Source organism: Lygodium microphyllum, chromosome 19, assembly GCF_053477565.2.
Source record: "Lygodium microphyllum isolate KBCC chromosome 19, Lygodium_microphyllum_v1.1.10, whole genome shotgun sequence".
Classification (NCBI taxonomy): domain Eukaryota; kingdom Viridiplantae; phylum Streptophyta; class Polypodiopsida; order Schizaeales; family Lygodiaceae; genus Lygodium; species Lygodium microphyllum.
This window is the reverse complement of record NC_141153.1, coordinates 87,112,691-87,136,136: the sequence shown is the minus strand read 5'-3', so window position 1 is coordinate 87,136,136 and position 23,446 is coordinate 87,112,691.

Genomic DNA, 23,446 nt, shown 5'->3' with positions numbered 1-23,446 from the left:
ACATGTATGGCTTAGAGCCATCCTTATCAGATGATGTTATGGCACAAAACCATACCACTCTTTTCAAAGCTATTGAGCTTGCAGAGCACTATGGAAGGAAATATAGAAGGGAGTCTTCATTTCAGCCTGGTTATGGATATCCAAGGATTGTTTTCGAACAAGGACAAGTCGGTAATGTTTATGGTAGCAATCATACGCCAAGTGGAGGCTTAAGAGTGCCAACTTATCCACTGTTCAATGCTTCAAGACATCAAAGTAATTTCGGGACAGCAAAGTGTGCCATACTGTCCTTGATTACGTGATGCATAACGTTTTAGTAGTTGCCCAGACTTTACCTTCCAGCCGTTGCCATCCGTACTCTAACTAGAATGATCAAATTTTGTCCCCAGCTAGTTAACCCTAGGTCTACCCCCGCAGGGGAAGCGTCCTACAGTTACCCACGGAGGGCCGGCTTGAAGGTTCCTAATTGACCTAACACTCACCTATCAACAACTAGCTCACATCTGAAGGTGTCCTTCGAGAGGCTTCTTATCTGGAAGGAGAGACTACCATTACCCTTGGTTCATGGAGTACAACGCTTTTTTCCAATATCAGATTAAGGATTTATGAAATCCCCTCGTAGTGCTCTACCGCAGTCGCCATACCTTTCCCCTAAGATAATTTACAGTTCCGGTTTTGAGACCAAACCCTAGGTAAGTCAGCGAATCGGCCCTTCCTAGAGTTTCTTTCTAGCGTTTGTTTTTGGGAAAACCTCTCGGCTAACTGAGACCACCCTGCCATAGGACTGGATTTGTCATCGGGAATCCATCCACCTGCTTCTCTCTATGGAAGTTCTTAGTTATCTAATTACCTACCACATTACATGAAACATATAAAAGCAGCTTCATTAATTAAAAAGAATCCTTTTATGCACAGTTGTTTGTTTGTATAATTTACCCACGGACATACAATCAAAATAAAACAAATTCATTGATTATGTTCCATAATGTGTGTTCTCTCGCCCATACAAGAGAAAAATTACAATTTTGTGTATTGCCTCATCCGGCGCATTTGCACGTCACCAAGATCAAATCCACCTATAGCTAGCGTTTTTAGGTGTCCCAAGAACAACTTGCGCCATACAAGGGATCAAGTAGTTCCTAGGTGCGTAAAGGATTTACTAGCCAGAGCCCCCCTAGCACCTTAACCATCTCCTACTTAATACGATCCCTACTGGGAGACCTCTTGCTATTGGAGTCAATACATGCTTCCGCAGTGGTAAAAACATCTCCTCTTGGTATGGGAATTTAGCACCTATCCTTTGGGGAGGTATAGAGCTCCTCAATTTTATATGTTCCAATACTTAATTCAATCAGGATCTAATTTAGAAAATGACAAAACAAGATTGGCATCTTGAAGCAGTTATGACTTCAATCAATCATGCAACTTTCAAGTGATGATTAATCTAGTAGCAATTGATACTTGAATTTCACATAATGAACTCTTCCCCTTGGAATTTAACTAAGGGTATCTAGATTTTGGGGTCTCTAACTTCCCAGTTTAAGGTTTATTCTTGTAACCAAGTTTCTTGGCCTTAAGTCCATTTCTTCAACTTAGAGATATTTCCGGTCTTAAAATCTTCTATCAAGGCTTCTAGATTAAGCTAATCCTTGACTAATTTCTTCAAGGTTTGTTCTTAATAAATCCATCTTGAAAAATTCCTCATGATTTCTCTTGAGTTCTAGAATTTTGTAGTTTCCCTAACAGTCTCTAGCCTATAAGATGTTCTAATAATTTACCAAGTGAATACTCTAAGATCGTGGATACTTATCTTATTTCTATATTGCATTTGGATAAAAAAAATTAGAAAAAAAAACCTGTGGTATCGAAATTGGTAAAGGGTTGTTATCTGCGCTCGCCCGTGACTCCCTTAGTGTCTCCCGTGCTCGTAACTCCAACTGTTGCTTCCACATTAGTAGGATAATTTGCTATTTCCACTTTTGAATTTTTTTTCTTTGAGGCCATGATGGAAATATGATTCGTAGAAGAAGAAGAACACAGTAGTAATACCGGTTAGCAAGGGTGTAAGACTCTCAATGATGATGATGGTTATTGCGGGATTCAATGATGTAGGCCTCATGGATGGTTCTTCTTGCCTCGTGGAGAGCAATACTTCTCTCTCTCTAGCAAACAGAATAGGGACGAGAGTAGAGGTATGAATTCTAACTGGATTGATAGAATAGGATAAAGTTATTTAGTGTCTTCTCTTCTCATATTAGAGTAGAAGAGGATGAGAGACCTTCTACGTATCCCCTTCCTTGGGTTAAATGGAATGATGTCTCTTCATCTTACAGAATAGAGTCTCCTCCTTCCCGATCGGTGTCCCGTCCTCATTAAGATTGCTCTTGTTCCCCTTCCCGATCATCCCCAAGCCCTCAATTTATAGTTTTGTAGGGGGGAGGGGGGGTAAAAGAGAGGACACTTTCTTTTTAGTGTTTTTCGATGACATCATCGATGACAAAGAGAGAACACTTTCTTTTAGTGCTTTTGATGATATCATTGATGATGTTAGAGAGGGAGCTCCATTTTTGTAGTGTGAATATAAAAATTTATGAATATATGGATGAGCACCGCATGGCGTGTCGTCGGGTGGCTGTCACTCCAAGGCTTACAACCAAGGCGGCAACCAAGGCATAGACCTTGGCATCTTGGACTTGGCATACTTGGCAACGGGCTATGAAGGCTTCGTTGGCGCCATTGGCTATATGCAAGCAACTCCCACTAGCTTGTAGGAAAAACTTCTCGGGAGGTCACCCATCCCGGTAGTGTCATCACCCAAGTGCACTTAATTGCCAAGTGACTATCCACTAGGCTAGTTCTTTTTTTTGTTCTATACTACAAACATAGTTTTAATAATCTAGTCTTGGGAGAGTCTCCCAAGTCTTTCTTCCATGAACTAGCTTATAATACCTCATTAATAATAATAATTATCTTCATAATGAGAGTCAGTTTCATAATTGAAGCTAGTTTTTTTAAATGTGCAACATAAATCAATTTTCTTTGGAATGTATACGCGCATTAAAATAAACTAAGTAATTGGGACATTACACAAAGAGACCTAGAGTTGACTTCAAACAAGGGGACAACATGCCTGAATCTATTTCAGCCAATATGAATCCCAAGTCTATTCATATGGACCTCTACAAAGAAAGAAAGGAAAAAGGCTTATGCTTCAAGTGTAGGGAAAAGTATATACCTGATCATGCCACAAAGTGTGTATTCAAAAATGCAAAAGCCAAGGTTCATAGTATGTTAGTCTTTGAGGATTTTGAAGATGATATTGATGAGGCTAATGCAGTTGCACCTTACACTAAAAATGATGATCTTGAGGAAGAAGTTGGGCAAGAGTACTTTTATGATCCGGCCGACTCTTTTCCTTTTGATCTAAGTGGAAGTGTTCCTTTTGACCTAGATGGGACTTATGATGAGCCACTTGCTACCACTAGTTGTTCCATTTCCATGGATTCTTGGACATGTTCTAAGAGCCCTAATACACTCCGTATGAAGGGTAACATTCATGGGAAGCTATGTTCATTTTGATATATAGTGGTAGTATACACAATTTTGTGAATAAGTCCATTATGGACAAGTTGAATTTTCTTCCCACTGACTTACAACAACCCATAAGAGTTCAAGTGGCCAATGGTGAACAAGAAATCAGCACACAAATTTTCCCACATGTCTCTCTACAGATGACTAAAAGTTTTGAAGAAAAAGTAAACCTACTTACCTTGGAAATGGGGCCTATAGATATTATACTAGGTTGTGATTGGTTGATAACATTAGGAAAAATCAGTATGGATTTATCATAGTTGTATATGGAGTTTATCTTTGATGGACAACTCATCTATTTATAGGGAATTCCTAGTAGATTAGATTTTTAGCTCATCACCATTCAACAACTCAAAAGGGAGTATAAGAGGCATTCACATATATTTATTTTGCATTTGAATAAAGAGATTAAAGATCAATCCATAAATTCAGCAAGTCACCCAATCTTGAAAGCTCTTCTTGAGAAAAATAGGGATTTGTTTGAGGTGCCTACTTCATTGCCTCCCAAGAGAGCAATAAATCACCCCATTGATTTGGAGCCCAACTCAAAGCCAATCAATAAACCACCCTACAGATTGTCCAAGTGTGAGTGAGAGGAAGTAGCCAAGCAAATCAAGGAACTTCTTGAGATGGGATTCATTGAACCTAGTTTTTCACCCTATGCATCTCTAGTCTTGTTAGTCAAAAAGAAAGATGAATCTTTCACGATATGCATTGACTACAAGGATCTTAACACGAAGAACATGTATCCAATACCCACGATTGATGATTTGCTTGATGAGCTTGAGGGGGCTAGATTCTTTATTATGAATATTGATTTGAGGTCAGGGTATCATCAGATCCACATGCGAGAGGGTGATGAGATCAAGACTACCATTAGGACTAATCGAGGGCTCTATCATTTCCTAGTGATGCCATTTGGGCTTACAAATCATCCAACTATCTTCCAGAGTCTGATGAATAAGATTTTGTAGCCTTTCCTCTTTCGGTTTATCTTGGTCTTCTTTGATGACTTCATTCTATCACCGATTCATCAAGCATTATGCAACTATTGTAGCTCCTTTGATTGAAAGGTTGAAGAAGGAAGCTTTCTTTTGGGATGCTCTTGCAGTTAGTAGCTTCAACCAGTTAAAGAAACTCCTTACTTCTGCTCCTATTCTAGTGTGTCTAGATTTTTTGAAGGAATTTACCATACAGTGTGATGCCAGTGGCCGAGGCATTAGGGCTATTTTGTTATAGGAGTAGGGAGTGATTTCCTTTGAAAGTCGTAGGCTTATAGATAAAGAAATGGCCACGAATGTTTATGACCAAGAGATGTTGGCTATCTTGCATGCAATAAAGAAATGGCACCATTATTTGTATGGCAGTCGAGTCAAAGTTCAAAGTGATTACAAGTCCTTAAGTATTTCCTCACCCAGTCTAATCTTACTCCTAAGCAGCGTAGTGTTTAAAATTATGCCACTTACATAGGGTCAAAGTGCTCTTCATGAGCTACATTTTGGCATGTGGCACACCTCATTTGGACACTTCTACTAGAAGTTATGGCAAATTTGGTCCAGCAGCAGGGTCTGTTTACACAACAAGCTGTCTACTTCATTTTGAGCTCATTAGTTGAAGACTTTACGGCTCCAAACACTTCTAAAGTATTACTGATCATGTATATAGCTAAGACCTACTTTTTTTCTTCCATTTCAATCCATATGTCTGTCATCTTTCATTCATTTTTCCATTTGTAAAGCTAAAAACAGAGTAGTACTCTATTATATTATCCTTTTCTAGTCTTTCTAAGTTGTTTTTAAGGGCAAAAACCATTGGGATGGGATGGATTGTAAGAAGCTGGGAAGAATAAGGATTAAGTGTGTTAATAATATTAATGCCATGCCACATTGACATTAGTACAAAAGGAGAGGACATGTAATTTTTCTCATCTTTGACACATTAATACATTATTGTTCTTCTCCTCTTCACCTTGCTCTCAACTTCAATGGCTTCTTTCTCTTTCCTATCTTTCTCTCTCCTATTCTAGTATTTCTCTCTTCTCATCACTCTCTTTATCTCTCTTCTGCACTTCTTCATTTCTCACTTCTGCAATCTTCCCTCTCCTCTTTCTCTCTCTCCAGTTCACTTCTTGACACAAGCTAACAAATGTGGATGCATAAGATCCTTGGCTATGTCAATCTTTTGCATGTTTAACTTGGGGCTATCCTAATTTGAGTTTTTTTTTGTTTCTTTTGGAGATTTTACATTAGGAAAAAGATAAACTCACAAATGGACCCTTAAAAATAATATAGTTTAAGATGTGGGCCTTTTGGATTATCCAATAGGAAAGTTAGATGTTGACATCCATGGAGGGTGAATCTTCTCTCTCCAAATCTTGGATTGTCTATTAAAAAAAGAGGATAGTGGGGGATTTAAAAAAAGGGAGAATGAATAGTACACAAAATTTGATTTTCTCTCACCTTGTATTTTCCTCCCTTTTTTGGAGAATTTTTAATTTTGGTTTTTTTCCCTCTCACGAAATCAATTTGATCCAAAAGTTGAGCAACATACCACTTTCCCTCTCTTCTCTATACTCGTGAATTTTTGTCTCCATTGAAGCTCCCTACTAAGAGTAATTAGGGTTTTGAGCGTTATGCTTACCTCTGCACTTTCTTCTCCATGTAGCTCCAAATTTTGGGCAAAACATAGGTGCCCATCTCTCTTTGAATTTTCTCTTGTTTGCTATTTTTTCAATAGGATTTGATGTCATTTATTATTATTGTTGTTGTTTTATTGCAGAGGTTGTTTTGGGTAGGGGACAGAGGTGCTCATCTCTCTCTCTCTCTCTCTCTCCCCCCCCCCTCTCTCTATGTATTGTTTCTCTTTTATGTTGTGTTTTCAATAGAATTTGATGTTGGTTCTAATTGTTGTTTTCTTGCAAAGTTTATTTGGAGCAAGAGGCAAAGGTGTTAATCTCTCTCTCTCTGTTTGGTTTTGTTTTTTGTTGATATCTTTTCAATACAACATAATGTTAGTTCTAACCCTTGTTGTTGTTTTATTGCATAGATCATTTTGGGTGACATTGCATAAGTGCTCATCTCTCTCTCCCTCTCTCTTTCTCTCTTTGTGTTTTCTCTTTTCTACTGTTTTTTTAGTATACCTTCATGTAAATGCTAACTCTTGCTATTATCTTTTGTAGAGATCAATTTGGGCAAGATTGAATAGGTGTTCATTTCTTTCTCTCTCCCGTGTACTCACACACTCTCTCTTTCTTCCTCTTTGCATTATCCCTTTTCTACTATCTTTACAATAGGGTTTGATGCTAGTTCTAACTTAAGGATCAATTATTGTTGCAGCACTTAACATAAGGTAGAGCAGAGATTTTGTAGCTCAATTTACGAGTAAATCTGCCATATTTTGTGGTGTCAAAATTTATTCATTTAATTAGTGACTTTTATATTTGATGGGATTGATGTTTTCTTATGTCCATCATTTGCAATGGGTTTTGATTAGCAACAATTCAATCTTATCTTCAGTAGATCAGCTTATAGGTAAATTGGCCCTGTTTTATATTGCTTCTATTCATATAGTTATCTAGATATTTTTTGTTAAAAGGGATTCATGCAAGTATTTTTGTTAAAAGGGATTCATGCAGGTATTTTTTTGTACATGTAGGTATTGTACAAGGTTTAGGTGAAGCACATAATTCTCGATCGACTATTTTGATGTGGTGAGTGATTCCTTTGTGCTAGATGATATGGATCTGTTGGAAGTCGATGGTTCAAAAATCGTCTACTTTATTGGTCCTATGTGTCCATTCGGATCTCCATGCCAATTGGCAATGATCCATACAACTCTTGTATCATATCATCCATATAACACACAATGTGTTGAGTCTTAGAATATCTCAGGTGTCAATCCAATGTGCCTATTAAGATTTGCATGCCATGTGGTTGCTATCCTTGTAACAACTACTCTATAATACCCACATTTCATACAATGCATTGAGTTAAATCAGACTCATATTCATTATAATAAAATTTATTTTGGCAAAATTCTCTGAGTATTCTTGTGCTATTCTTTTCATTATATTTCATGTAAATGGTATGATTAAAGTGATGCCTTGAAATTGAATTTATACTTTGTGTCGATGTACATATCCAGATGCATTTCGATATCGATGTTTGTGTCTATTTACAAAAGTGTAAACATCTCTTAATGCCATGTTGATTTGTATGGCATATTGGTGATTACTAGACAGACTTAAAATGCTTATTATTTAGGGATTGATGTTGAGATATCGAGCTCCACTCATGATATGCTAGGGTGACCATTGTGCATTTATGTCACCGACTTGTTAGTTGCAGATGTGGTTGGTACACCGCCCATGAATAATAGCTAGATGACAGCTATCCTTATCTACTCTAGTTCGTGGTTCAGTTAGTATGCCACCTTAGTTAGTTGAGTTTGGTTTGAGACCCATGTATAGGGTTCTTCTATTTCTATGTACTAGACTTCTTTTTGGCTTACACAACTAAGAAGAGGAAAACTGCTTTCAGCCTCTACCTGTGAGTGTATTCCCCCCTTGTGCAAGCAAGAAAGCTACAAGTGAGACTCCTTCCTTCTCTCCCATAATCTTGACATGGTATCAGAGCCTTGTTCGTGGTAAGGAGCTCAAGAAAGCAAACCAAGCTTGCGGTGTTCTGGTAAGAGGACCAGTGTTGCTTTCATTTTTCTGTTTTGGGAGCAAGTCTTTGCAGGTAGCACAGCCGGAAAGTGCAAGAGTGCATTGTCTTAGATTGAGATACCCTTCGCGGTGTAGCAAGAGGGCAGTATATACTACAGGTAAGGGCTTTAGCCCTTGGTTGCCCTGGTTTTTTTGTATGAGGCCATTTCGGGGCCTGTTTTGGAGGCGGAAGTTTTCCACACGTACTCAGGAAAAGGCCCTGTTTTTTGCTGTGCGACCACTGTTCTACAGGTCGGTGAAAAGTTACTGTAGAAATTGCATTGTATGCCTGTGCGCAGAGACATTGGGAGGTACAGAATCATCCTTGTTTCCTATTGATGCAAAATCGTCACCAGGAAGTGACTGTGTGGTCAAATACCACTTTCGTCAGTTTTGCAGATTTTCCCTTGTGAGGCTGAAGCTGTGTTTTTTGCAGTGACAGAATTCTTTGCAGTGTTCTGTAATAGCATTTGATTCTCTTTCACAGATTGTCACTGAAAAGCTTGACAAGAACAAATTCCAAGCATGGAAGTTTAGAATGACGAATTTCCTTATGTGAAAAGGATATTGGGAATTCGTTGCAGGAAATAAAGAAGAACCAGTTCTTCCTGATGTTCCCAATCAACAGCAAATGCAGGCATTTAAAGGATGGCATGAGAGAGCCAGAAAAGTTATGTACTGGCTGTCTATCAGTATTTCAGACTCTATGATTGTGCATATTCAGGATGCAAGTACGCCAAAGGAGGCATGGGATACTTTGTCAAAAATGTATAGCACAAATACGCAAGACAGGAAAATGCAGCTCAAGCAAGAGTTGCACAATGTGCAAAGAGAAAGTATGAGCATCAATGACTACCACATGAAGGTGAAGAAGATTGCAGATGCACTTGCTTCCATTGGGTCGCCAGTGGAAGATGATGATTTAGTTTCTGTGACCTTGAATGGTCTAGGAAAGGATTATGCATAGTTTCGAACATCCATTTCTGTCCATGAAAGATTTCCTGATTTTGAGGAGTTGATTACTCTTCTAATTTCTGAGGAGCAGAGAAATGGTGGTGCATCTTCTTCAGGAGGAACTTCAAAAGAAACTGTCTTCTACTCAAATGCTGGAAGAGGTAGAGGCAGAGGTAGAGGAGGCCGATCTGGAGGCCATGGTAGAAATTAGAATATGCAGCAAACTCAAGAAAACCAGTCCTATGGAGGAGAAGTGGTAACTCTAGAGGCAGGGGGAGCCAAAGAGGTCGTGGTGGATGGCAAAGAGGCCAAAATGCAAATAACAATGTTGAATGCTACTACTATGGTAAAATGGGTCATATGGCTAAAGACTGCTATAAAAAGCAGAATGGCACCATGAATGGAAAATTGCAATAAGGAAATTATGCATCTTCTCGTAGATAGAGTGATGACAAAAATGAGCATTTGTTTATGGTGCAGCACATGAACAATTCTGTAACAAGTGCAGAAGAAAGCAACGAAGTGTGGTATGTTGACTCAGGTGCGTCAAACCACATGACAGGTCATGCAGAATGGATGCAGGATGCAAGAAAAATGGAAAAACCAGGATTTGTAGAGACTGATGATGATACTGCACATCCTATTGTGCAGATTGGAAAAATTCCTTTGTCTATGTAGGATGGGAAAAAGAAATACCTATCGGATGTATTTCATGTCCCGAATATCACCAAGAACCTGGTTTCTGTTGGTCAAATGGTTAAGCAGGGCTTGCAGGTCAGATTTAATCCTCATGGATGCTTTGTTGAGGATATGAAAAATAAAGGTCACTTGATAGCAAAAGGAAATAAGAAGGGCAGAATGTTTACATTGGATGCAGACATGCCTGAATTGAGTGCAGCAATGTTTGCACATGGAACCGGTGTAGTTGCAGATATTGATATCTGGCATAAACGCATTGGTCATGTTAATGTACAACGACTTAAATCAATGCAGGCCCAAAATATTGTTGCAGGATTGCCTAAGTTCAAGGTTGCAGAAATGCATAAGGTATGTGAAGCCTGTCAATTTGGAAAACAGGCAAGGAAACCATTTCCTAGACATGTTCAAGAGAGTAAGAAGCCATTGGAATTAATCCACTCTGATGTGTGGACTACTAAAGCTGCATCTATTGGAGGCTGTCATTATTTTGTCACTTTTATTGATGACTATAGCAGAAAAGTTTGGGTGTATTTTATGAAAAAGAAAAGTGAAGTGTTTGGGCATTTCAAAACTCTTAAAGCTATGGTTGAAAAAGAAACAGGCCTGCAAATAAAATGCCTAAGGTCAGATGGAGGGGGAGAGTACCTCTCAAATGAGTTTGCAAGGTTACTGCAGGAGCATGGCATAAAGCAGCAATATTCATGCAGTCATACCCCACAACAAAATGGAATTGCAGAAAGGAAAAACAGGCATATTGGAGAGGTATCTCGTGCCATGCTCAACGAAAAAGACTTGCCAGATTTTTACTGGGCTGAAACAGTTGCTACAGCAGTCTACATAATGAACAGGACTCCCACTGCAGCAATACATGGGATGACTCCAGATATTTCTCATTTGAAAATTTTTCTCCTCTCGAGTCATCCCATGTATTTCCCATGTATCCAGATATTTCTCATTCGAAAATTTTTTGTTGCATTGCCTATGTTCATGTGCCAGATGAGTTGAGATCCAAGTTGGATCCAAAAGCTCAGAAGTGCATCTTTATTGGCTACTCTCTGCAGAGCAGAAAGGGTATAGATGCTATAACCCTTCTACTCATAAGTTTACAGTGAGCAGAGATGTTTTTTTTTATGAGATGAGTAGCTGGTATAAACCAGTAAATGTGATTGATGAGATGTTTACAATGAGCAGAGATGTTGTTTTTGATGAGATGAGTAGCTGGTATAAACCAGTAAATGTGATTGATGATGTAGATATACAAAATGGTAATGCTGCACAGATTTCACAGCAGCAGTCACAAAATATTAGTGGACCTGGAGTGTCCTCTAGCAGTGGTTCACATTCTTTGCCATAGACAGGCAGATTGAGATCAATAGAATCTCCTCAAAACAATGTAGATGGTGGTATGCAGGTTTCACAAAAAGGAAAAGAGAAGGTAGATTAGGCCATGTTTGATGTGAATGCAGGTCACTCTTATGTGGATGGTGAATCTAGTGGCTCAGAACAGAGCATTGATGATGAGTTGGGTATTCCTTCTATTGTTACACCTGGAGTAAGGAAGACCAGGGATGTTTTGAGAGCACCTGGAAGTGAGCCTACTTTGCGCAGGTCTACTAGAGCTAGGTATCATGTGGATAGGCTGAAATATGATGGATTTACAGCCATTCATTATGCCTATATAGTCAAAGTGATACAGGAACCAGAACCCACTTCTTTTGAGCAAGCCATGGGAAAAGAAAAATGGGAGAAAGCCATGGATGAAGAAATGGATGCTTTGGAAGCAAATGCTACATGGGAATTGGTACCTTTGCCTAAAGATAAGAATGCAATTGGTTGTAAGTGGGTTTATAAGGTGAAGCACAATGCAGATGGTTCCGTGAATAGATACAAGGCAAGATTAGTAGTCAAGGGGTATGCACAAACATATGGCATTGATTATGAAGAAACATTCAGTCTGGTTGCAAGGATGGCAACCGTAAGAGCAGTCATTGCTATGGCTGCATCAAAGGGATGGTCTTTACATCATATGGATGTAAAGAATGCCTTCTTGCATGGTGATTTGCAAGAAGAGGTCTATATGGAGCAGCCACCAGGTTATGTGCATGTTGTTCATCCTGAGTTTGTTTGCAGGTTGAAGAAAGCCTTGTATGGCTTGAAGCAAGCACCTAGAGCATGGTCTGACAAGATAGGATAGTATCTTGTCACTATTGGCTTTCAGATTTCCAGAGCAGATTTCTCACTTTATGTGAGAAAAACAGAGAAAGGTATTATGCTGCTCGTCATTTATGTTGATGATTTGATTATCACAGGTGATAGTGATGAATATATCCTTCATGTGAAAATGCTATTGAAGCAGAAGTTTGAGATGAAGGATTTGGGAGAGCTGCGTTATTTCTTGGGCATTGAGGTGATTAGATCACCAAGTGGGATATGGCTCTTGTAGAGGCAGTATGAATTGGACATGCTGTCCAAATATGGGATGACAGGCTGTAAGTCTATTTCAGTTCCTTTGGAGCAGAATGTGAAGCTGAGCGCAGATGCAGGTGAGCTTCTGGAAGGCCCTACTATGTACAGACGCATAGTAGGAAGTTTGATTTATATGACTATTACCAGGCCAGATTTGAGCTATGATGTTGGATTGGTAAGTCAGTTTATGCAGGCTCCAAGGAAACCGCATTTAGATGCGGCTAGACACATACTCAGGTATGTGAAGTCCACATTGCAGTATGGACTATTTTATGAGACTGGGGTTCAGATACAATTGCATGGATACACTGATGCTGATTGGGCTGGTAGTATTTCTGATAGACGATCTACCAGTGGATATGTGTTCTCTTTTGGGAGTGCTGCAGTCACTTGGAGCAGCAAGAAACAACCTACAATTGCCTTGTCGAGCACAGAGAATGAGTACAGGGGTGCAGCAATGGCTACATGTGAGGTAACTTGGTTGCATAAGCTACTTTATGATATGCATCAGTCTATAGATGGGCCAGTTGTCATTTATTGTGACAACATGAGTAGTATACACTTGGCAAATAACCCAGTCTATCATGCTAAAACAAAGCACATTGAGGTGCATTATCACTATGTGCAAGAGAGAGTTTTACTAGGTCTTATTGATCTAGTTTATGTCGGCACAGAGGATCAGGTAGCTGACATATTTACGAAGGCATTGGGCGCAGAGAAGCTGCGCAAGTTCAGAGACCTGCTTGATGTGCAGGAATTGGGATTGAGCTCGAGGGGGAGTGTTGAGATATCGAGCTCCACTCCTGATATGCCAGGGTGACCGTTGTGCATTTATGTCACCGACTTGTTAGTTGCAGATGCGGTTGGTACACCGCCCATGAATAATAGCTAGATGACAGCTATCCTTATCTACTCTAGTTCGTGGCTCAGTTAGTATGCCACCTTAGTTAGTTGAGTTTGGTTTGAGACCCATATATAGGGTTCTTCTATTTCTATGTACTAGACTTCTTTTTGGCTTACACAACTAAGAAGAGGAAAACTATTTCCAGCCTCCACCTGTGAGTGTATTCCCCCATTGTGCAAGCAAGAAAGCTACAAGTGAGACTCCTTCCTTCTCTCCCACAATCTTGACAATTGATACATACTTCTTTACATCTAATGCGTAGGTTATAATGCTTGAGAGAAGAACAAGCATTCTCTCGATAGAAGTATGTAACAGAAAATATGAAGAGAGGAATCGGATCACTAATATGTATCATTGCTTGTCTTGGGTACATATGTGTCCAAGTATGAAGGGAGCTTTTAGGGTGAAAGCATCTGCAATTACAGATGTATTAAAGCACTGAAAGGGTAAAATTTAAGCTCTCAGACAAAGGAATATTGATTCTCACCTTGTGACATAGGCGTTTGTACAATATGTATTCATGCAAAAACAAATACATATTGTGCTCACTGTGCCCTTTCAACGAAACATTGCAAATAGCAAGTATTTGCAACTCATTGAGAATGAGAAATTTTGTGATATCTATGTAACAACTTGTCTCGTATTTACAAAAGCATACCCTTCAGATTGCTGTGAGAGTGGCAAAATGTTGAGAGTTTCACAGGTTCTTTTAAGTGTTACCACCTGAAATTGGTAGATTGCTCTTTGAGGGGCGTACAGCTAAGCAGCTCACAGAGGACCTTGTTTTTTTGTATGACTCCAAGTACATATTGCCCAAGGGGGGTCAAGAATATGGAACCCTTAAGTCTATGCACATATCGAATATCAATAGCATAGAATGGCCATTGTGTAGTAGCAACATTTTGCACGTGTAGTACAAAAATTTCAGCAGACATATTGAATTCTATGAAGCCAAGCACCAGCTCAAAGAATGTACATCTAAGATGGTTCATACCGATTGCAATTTTTGCACATATATTCAAGGAATGCAAGGGTTTGAGATGTGCCAAAAGCACGCACATCATAAAAGTGCATCAGAGGATTATGTAACAAGGAGTCTAGGCAAAACTTAGACATAAAAAATGGCTCATAGTCCTGATACAGTGGAGTGTCGAGTCACAACAAGGGACATGGCTTTTAGGTAAAAATTTTCTCTCTTAGTTGACTATTATCTTACTTTGGGATGAATCGACTAACTTTCCTTTCCAATTACAGGTACTTTGTCACACGATAGACTTTATGCCTAGTGTTCAAGTATCGTAGATGGAGGATGCTCAAGGGTAAATGGTTGTGCCTTGATCAAGACATGCGTGAAGTGTAGCTGTGGATGTTACTGTCATTTGTGAGGGCTACGAGCCCCAAGTGTTGAAAATGGAGGATGATTGGCCCCACCGAGAAATTACAATGTTAATGCAGAATCCACCTGTTAGCTTCTATTTTAAACTAGATGGTAGGAAAATTCGAAGCCTAGCTGAGGATACTGTTACCAACGGAAAGTGTGTGGCTCCACATATTTTAGAAATTGTAGTTTCCCTAAAAATCCCAACACCACAAGTTATAATATCCAATACCTATAAATTTCTTGATTTTTTGGCTAATAGAATATTGTCACTTGCAAACTTGTAATATTTAAAATTTATGGTATTTATGCAAAATCATACACTTGGTATACACTTTTTACATCAACACATTTACATATGCATGTAACCTTTACAAATACATAAGTAAAGCCATAACTAAATATCGTATGCGAACAACCTTTAATGGTTTAAAATTTAAGGTTTTTAAGGTAGAACTAGTTTACTTCTTGTTTCATTGTTTCATTTCACACTTTCTCTCTTCATCTCTTTATATCCCCCACATTCCTCCTACATACTACGATGGATGCTCGTGAACACTTTGATGAGTGGATCCATGAGACTATCTTTGCTAACCAGGGTAACGAGATATTTCAGGTTTTCTCTAAAAACTTTAACCTTGAAAGTATGTTCTCATCGATGGATCCCCCCTTCAGGTTTTGAAAGACTTTGTGAGTACCATTGCTACTTGCACATACTTCATCGAGGGACTTGATATGACTTGGGTGCCTTTGGAATAGCTTGTGGTATTTCAGGCAAGGAAGAATCACCAAAAAGTGGTGAATAGGTGTCTCGACCACATGGATTCTTCGCATAGAGTATGCACTATTCCCATGGGTAGTGCACCAGGTACAACACCTTTGGATCTCGTGGAGTGTGATTGTGCATTGGCAATTTACCTCCTTGCATTGGATACACCCCTAGAGGAGAGCGATGAAGATACAACTCCAGAAGTTGTTGCTATCACATACACGGGAGAAGAACCGATTGAAGAGCTCATAAATGTTGAAGAGGAACATGGGATGGTGGCAGAGCAAGGGTTGGCTCTCATGGTTCCATCTTCTTTAGATCAGCCCCACAAGTCGACAAATCCAACCTTGCCTCCTTGACGCCCATTGAAGTAGATGGTGTACAATACTTGCTTCTATCAGATGTGCTGAAATACTTGGAAATGAAGGAAGAAGAGTTGTTTTCCATCCTAGTCAAGGATTCGATGGAAGACCTGATCGATTATGATTACATGGATGTGCATTCGACGATAGCAGAGATTGGAAGATATGATGGCACAAGCTTAGATATAGTGAGTGCCATTATAGCAACACATGAGCATATTACCTCGGTTGAAGAAGATTACCTTGTGCTAGATGCTGAATTTGAAGCACTACAACATGATCTGTTCAGACCAAGGCCTCAGCTTCCTACCAAGGAGTTTGTAGATCCCTCTGCCCAAAGAGGTGCCTCACTGACACACGAGGAAACGAAGATACAAGATGATCTGAAGAAGGTGAGATTTCTAACTACCATATATTTTTATGCGACGAAACTTGACGATAGGGTGCGTTGGGTCCCCAGAGTCCACCGGTGAAATCTTGGCAAAAAATGATGCCTGCAGCTACCCTGTTCCAAGTCTGCATCTGGGGCCACTTTTTGGCACCCTACCATCAAGTTTTGTCACTTTCTGATAACTCTGGGTTAGTCGCTAAATATATTGTTTGATTTGACTTTGTCATTCAGGATATATTGTATGTAGATGAGTTTGCATCAAGGCAAGGAGGAGCTCGGCATGCGGATCAACGGAAGGATTTAGCTTTGAAGGAGTACATTGGCACAGACTTGGTGATCTTGCATAAGAAGTGCTCACCACAAGGGAAAGAAATAATCATGAAAATTCGAGTGATACCTATGACATCTATCTTGGAGAAGGTGGTGCTAATCAAGTGGTCAAAGCTTTTTTACTTGTTTGACCAAACACGTGCTAGAGCAATGTGTGTGCTTGCTACATTAGGTGACCTTACAAAAGTGTCAGATCTACTTCTCCTGGAGAAAGAGCTGAAGGGGGAGCACATCATTTTTGAAGCAAAGAAGTTACTTATATTTTCATTGAAAGCTGGCCCCTCCTCTCAACTGATGAAAAAGCCAAGGAACAATTGAGAGTTCTTGTTGGCTATCTGCTTTTTATATCTACCATTGCTATCAGCCATCGCATGTATTTTTATTGATGAATATAAGATATTTTGCTTTGTCCTTATAAATAAATATTTATTGAATAAATGTGTGGTTCGTGTAAGTGTGACAATAATGTGTGGTATGTAAATGACACATTCGCATACGCTAATATAATTCAATGCGTAGTACTGCACTTCCGATTGTGTAAGTGTGGCAATAATGTGTGGTACGTGAATCGCATACGTTAACATAATTCAATGTGTAGTACTGCACTTGCAATTGTGCATAAGCAATAACATAACTCGTATCCGTACGTATTACTACTTTTGATGTGTTTGTACGCTAAACAAAAATTAAGAGTTGTGCATTTCAAGAAACAAAAATTAAGAGTTGTTTTGTTTCAAGAAACAAAACAAAATAACTTTACTCAATTATTTGAATTCAGTACACATCGCATGAGATATTATGTATATATAAATAAATATTCCAATGTGGTAGAGTATACAAAATTTTTTGGCCTTCCAAGATGCTATAACACTCATTACAAAACCTGGCATCATTAATCTCATAACCTATGGAGGAGTTCCTTTGCCGTGTCGAAGCCGAATGATAAAGTTCATGTCTTTATCTATGATTGTGACATGCTTTGCATGGATGGCCACAAGCTGTGTATCATCGAACAAGTCGATGAGAAACCCCTCTACAGTTGTTTGTAGGGCCTCCATAGCTGCAGCAGTCCACCTTCCTGCTGGTGGACCATCCCGCACTCACACCCAAAATCTTCCCATCCCTTTCAGCTCCAAGTCTTGCATAACTTCCCAAACAACCTTATGAAAATAACTTTTCAAGATGACAATCTTGTATCTGCATTGGATTCTCCTTATCTCCCGAAGGGTGACCGTGCCCGGTTTCCATCTCCTCTTCTTCTGTGGTGGTCCTTGTGCTCTGTGGGGAGCACCTATTGCTACACTAGAGGAGGCTCTATCTTGTGCTCGAGGTGGTGGTTCTTAGTGTGAGGTCTTGCCTAGGCCGAAATGTGTTGGGGGTAAAGGCACCTCCGCCTAGCCACTTATATATTGTGCTCGAGGTGGCGGTTCTTAGTGTGAGGTCTTGCCTGGGCTGCCCATATCTTGTGCTTGAGGTGGCGGTTCTTAGTGTGAGGTCTTGCCTGGGCTGAAACGTGTTGGGGGTAAAGGCGCCTCCGCTTGGCCACCCGTATAGTACTACACTGACAGTCACTGCCACTGCACATTGCAGGTGGCGGGTGCCCATCATCGTCACTTTATTCTTTATTCTTTTAGTGGTAGTTTGAATAAAGGAAGGCCCGGTCACACATTGTGACCATTGGAGTTCCCATTTCTTGTCTCTCTCTTTCTTGCTCTTACTCTCCCGCCATAGCTCTCAAGTGCAAGCTTCGATCCTTCTCACCTTTCAACTGGTATTAGAGCTCGGCTTCCCGACTCTTGAGCTTGGCTCGTGGCATTCTCAACTTCCCATCGACTCCCTACTCACATTGGGTCTCCTTCCCAGCAGCCAAATCTGACTCCTTCGAGCTCCCGTCACTCCCCGGCTTCCCGAGCTTCTTCCTGGCATTGTTGGGCACCTTCAAGGCATTACATCAGAGGTATTGCTTCATTCTCCACAGGGTTTTGTATTTTTTTCAAGTCACATAGGCTGTGAACAGAAAGGGGCAACCACCATTGAAGCTCTCTCTTCTTGTATCTCACTTGGTCTTGGAAGAGACTTGTTGGGGCTCATTGTGGGCCACCATTGGCCACTCCTCAAGCCCCCTACCACCCCTTTTATGGCCACGTTGATCAGCAGCCACTCCAGCCCTGTCCACACTGTTTGCGCCTGATTATAGGCTGGTATCCATCTGCATCATAGGGTACTACTCAAGCTTCAGGCCATTGGGCACTTAAACAAGCTTCATTTGAGGCATTTGCATATGCTTTGATGCTTGGTATCAAAGGTTTGAGCATTGACATTGCTTATGGTCTGATTTAGCACTATTTTAGGACTGTCATAACAGTCCACATGCAATTTATAGCAGTGCTACATTAATATTTGATGTTTATGCTTGCCCGGCATTGTCATTTGATGCCCGGTTGGTCCCGTAGGATGCCTACATCTTAAGGGAATGTATGCCTACTGTTTGGAAACCATTTGGAGCTGATTTTGCATGCTGAAATTTCTCAATTTTGACAGTCATTCTTGGCTGTAATAAAAGCGGGCTGAAGCTATTACACATGTCTTGGGTTATGCCTATTGGTTCCGGCCTATGTCTTGGATATATGCCATGAAGTATTGATCTTCGGGGTACAACTTCGAGCTTGGATTTCATTCTAGATGCTTTTGTAAGAGCTTTGAAATTATGCACTCATTGGCATGGTTCATGCTTGACAGTGGTATATGATTTGACAGTGATGCTCCTTGGGTTTATGCATACCCGTTGCCTACGGCTTGATGCTCATGTCCCAATTGATTACCCTATGCATACATTGAGCTTGAGTGCTCATTGAAGCTCTACCTTGGATGCATTTTGGATTATCTGGAGTTTTCTTGGATGTTACTTGGCTTGTCAGAGTTTGGATTGGGATGTACTTGATGTTTTACATGCTTATGGATGCTACACACGGATGCTCTACCGCCTACATGTTCGGGATGTACTATTGATGTATTGTCTTGGACTTATGTCATTGGCACTGTTTCTTGCCTTAGTTTGAGATCTTGAGGTTGTACATACGGCTTTTGTGCCAGTGGAAGCATTCTTGAATGCTTATCAGACATTGAGCAGGTGGTGCTTTTATGCATTGAGCAATTACATGCTATTGAGCAGTTACAGACACTTGAGACTTTGGGATTTCTTACCCTTTGGGATGATGCATGGTTTATATGTCTTGGTTCACTGTATGCTTATGAGCTGAGTCTTAGATTTGGATCTGTATCTTTGTGAGCTGACACCTACTTGTGTCAAGTTTTGCTAGTGGCAGGAACACTTTGCCCCGTTGACTGGGGGGGTGTGCATACTCACTGGCAAATGTTTGTATGACATGTTTGGGTGTTGGATTCATGCTTATCGACTATCATATACCTATGTTATGCCCGCATGATGCCGGCTTTGGTCTTGGTAGTATCTGATTGACCTGGGATCCGATTTTGGCACTGTTAGCTCTCATTTACTGAAATCTATAATTTATTACTGCAAGCATATATGTATGGACTGACATGGATTTTTCATGCTGAAATATTATGAAATGATGTACTTTCACTAGTACTTGGTGGGCAGCAACTTTGGCTACACTTTTCTCGCCATTTTCTCTCGATTTTGGTGATTTTTTTGTCATTTTCTACAGTAAACAGCAAGCAGTGTTTGAACTGTCTACAGTCTTCCAGCCTGCATTATGGCGAGTTCGTCCACTGAACATGCTATTTTCAACATCATTAAGCTTGATGGTACGAATTACTCTTATTGGAAGAGCCAAATTTGGTAGGTGTTGGTACAGAAATCGCAGATCAAACTTTTGAGGTTGAGCGGGCATCCGCCTGCAACTATGCCAGATGAGAAATGGCTTGAGCTTGATGAGTTATGCAAGTCCACTATTGTATTGTCTCTCACAGAACATGTTCATTACAATGTCTTTGAGGAAGAACAGAGTGCATGGCAGTTGTGGGATAAAATCAAGAATCTCTATGACAAGAAAAGTCCAGTGAGTCAGATGTATTGGGTGAAGCAGCTTATGGATCTGCACATGAAGGAGAATGTGACTATGTCTGCTCACTTGAGCCAGTTCCATGCTATACTCAAAAACTTGACTTCGCAGGACATCACTTTTGCAGAGGATGTCACTCCTCTTTTCTTGCTTGGTACTCTTAATGAGTCATGGGATGTATTCCGCACTGCATTATGTGCCTCTACTACTACCTTGAAATTATCTGATGTTGAGAGTGCTCTTCTGTAGGAGAGGTTAACCGTAAGAATTTGGATGCCTCTCGTGTGTTGCATGCTATGACAGTTAGAGGCATGAATGATGGATATGGAAAGCATGGCAGTGGCAGTGGCCGTGGCCGTGGACGGGATTCTCAGAAATCTCGATCCAAGTCTCGTGGGAAGTCACGTAGCAAATCCCATGGCAGGAATGCAGATGTTACTTGTCACCATTGTGGGAAAAAGGGCCATATTAGGCCACAATGCCATGAATTGCGCAATGAAAGGTGCAAAGATAAGGGGAAAGACAAAGTGCAGGATAAGTCTTCTGATCGCAGCATAGTGCCTGCAAAGTCCAGTGTTAAAATTGAAGAGATCAATATTATGCAGCCTGAGGATGTTGATGATGATGATTATATCCTTGCAGCTTCTTCTAGTGCTTCGCAGATGACAAAGATACACTCTATGTATGCACAGTGTTGGCTCTTGGACTCAGGTGCGTCCTTTCATGTGACACCTTGTCGAGAGTGGTTTCATTCATACTGTACTATTTCGGGTTCTGTATGCTTGGGTGATGACAACTCTCTTGATATTGTGCGCATTGGTGATGTTAGGCTGCAGTTTCCTTCTGGCAGCAGTTTTGTTATGCAAGATGTACGTCATGTACCTGCTTTGACATGTAGTCTCATGTCAGTTGGACAGCTTGATGACACAGGTTATCATGTATCTTTTGGCGACTCTGCATGGAAGATCACTCGTGACAGACTTGTGATTGCGAGAGGTGCCAAGGCTAGCAGCCTCTATCCCTTGATTGTATCCGCTTCTTCCCTTGACCATGTTTTGTCTGTGGGTTCTATCCCAATGTATCTCTTTGGCATGCCCGTTTGGGCCATATGTCTTTGAAGGGAATGAAAATGTTTTCTGGTTTGCAGTACTTACCGCCCCTTGATTATGCATGTTTTGATTCATGTGAGCATTGTCTTTATGGCTGGCAGACTAGGTCTATGCATAAAAAGTCTGGTAGGCCACGCATGAGTGAGCCCTTGGCATTGGTACATTCGGATGTCTATGGGCCCATGCCTTGTCAGTCTATGGGTGGTGCCAAGTATCTTGTTACTTTCATAGATAATTTTTCACGGAAAGTTTAGGCTTATCCCATTAAGCTAAAATCCGATGTCTTGGCTATGTTTTAGAGATGGCTTGCATTGGTTGAGAACCAGTCTGGGTATAGGCTAAAATGCTTAAGGACAGATAATGGGGGTGAGTATGTCTCACATGCTTTTGAGCAGTTATGTGATGAGAGGGGTATTAAGCGTTAGTTGACCGCCCCCTACACCCCCCCCACAGAATGGTTTGGCTGAGCGGATGAATAGAACCATCCAGGAGCGTGTACGTAGTATGCTTAGCCATGCAGGCCTACCACAGAGCTTTTGGACTGAGGCAGTTAGTACAGCTATGCATGTCATAAACAGATCACTTTCTAGTGGTGTGGATTTCCAGGTTGCAGAGGAGGTATAGACTAGAAAACCTCCCTCTTATCCGCATCTCCGTGTCTTTGGATGTGAGGCATTTTGCCATGTGCCCAGGGACAAGAGAAGTAAGCTGGATCCTAAGAGTGTCAAATGCATTTTCATTGGTTATGGGGATGCAGGCGAGATGGGTTACCATCTCTGGGATCCGTAGGTGCGGAAAGTCATCCGCAGTCATGATGTAGTCTTCCATGAAGACAAGATGCATAGGCAGCCTAAGAGAGTTGTTGAGATCCACATGGTCATATTTCAGAAGGAGCCGAGAGCTCCCGCACAGCCAGTTGGACAGCCTATAGCTGCAGCAGATGCTCATGGTCAAGGTGTTGGACAGGCAGCTGGGCAGGCAACAGAGCTTGCCGTGAGACGGTCTACTAGAGACAGACATCCACCTGATAGATTTCAGCCCTCAATGCATTATGTCTTGGTTACAGATGCAGGAGAGCCTTTCACTTATGATGAGGCTATGTACAGGGGTGACAGTCACTCCTAAGAGAGGGCTATGTAGTCTAAGATAGACTCCTTGCATAAGAATGAGACTTGGGATTTGGTTTCCTTGCCTATAGGCAAGAATACTTTGCCATGCAAGTGGGTGTACAAGCTGAAAAGTACCCCTGGATATCCCAAGCCGGCATACAAGGCTAGATTGGTAGCAAAGGGTTTTAAGCAGGAGCATGGTGTGGACTTTGATGAGGTCTTCTTTCCTGTGGTTAAGATGACCACCCTACGCTTAGTCTTGGCTTTAGTTGCTCAGCTTGACTTGGATTTATACCAGATGGATGTCAAGACAGCTTTCTTACATGGGGACTTGCATGATGAGATTTATATGGAGCAACTTAAGGGCTTTGCATATGTAGAAATGCACGGCCCTTTCTACTACAGAGGCTGAGTATGTTGCAGCCACTGAGGCTTGCAAGGAGGCCTGCAAGGAGGCCATTTGGTTGGGTCGTTTGGTTGCTGACCTTGGTATTGATGCTATCCCTACACTGCATTTGGATTCTATGAGTGCTATTTAGTTAGCCAAGAATCCGGTCTTCCATGCAAAGACAAAACACATTGAGGTGAGGTATCACTTCATATGTGGGGTCATTGAGGACAAGTCTGTTGATC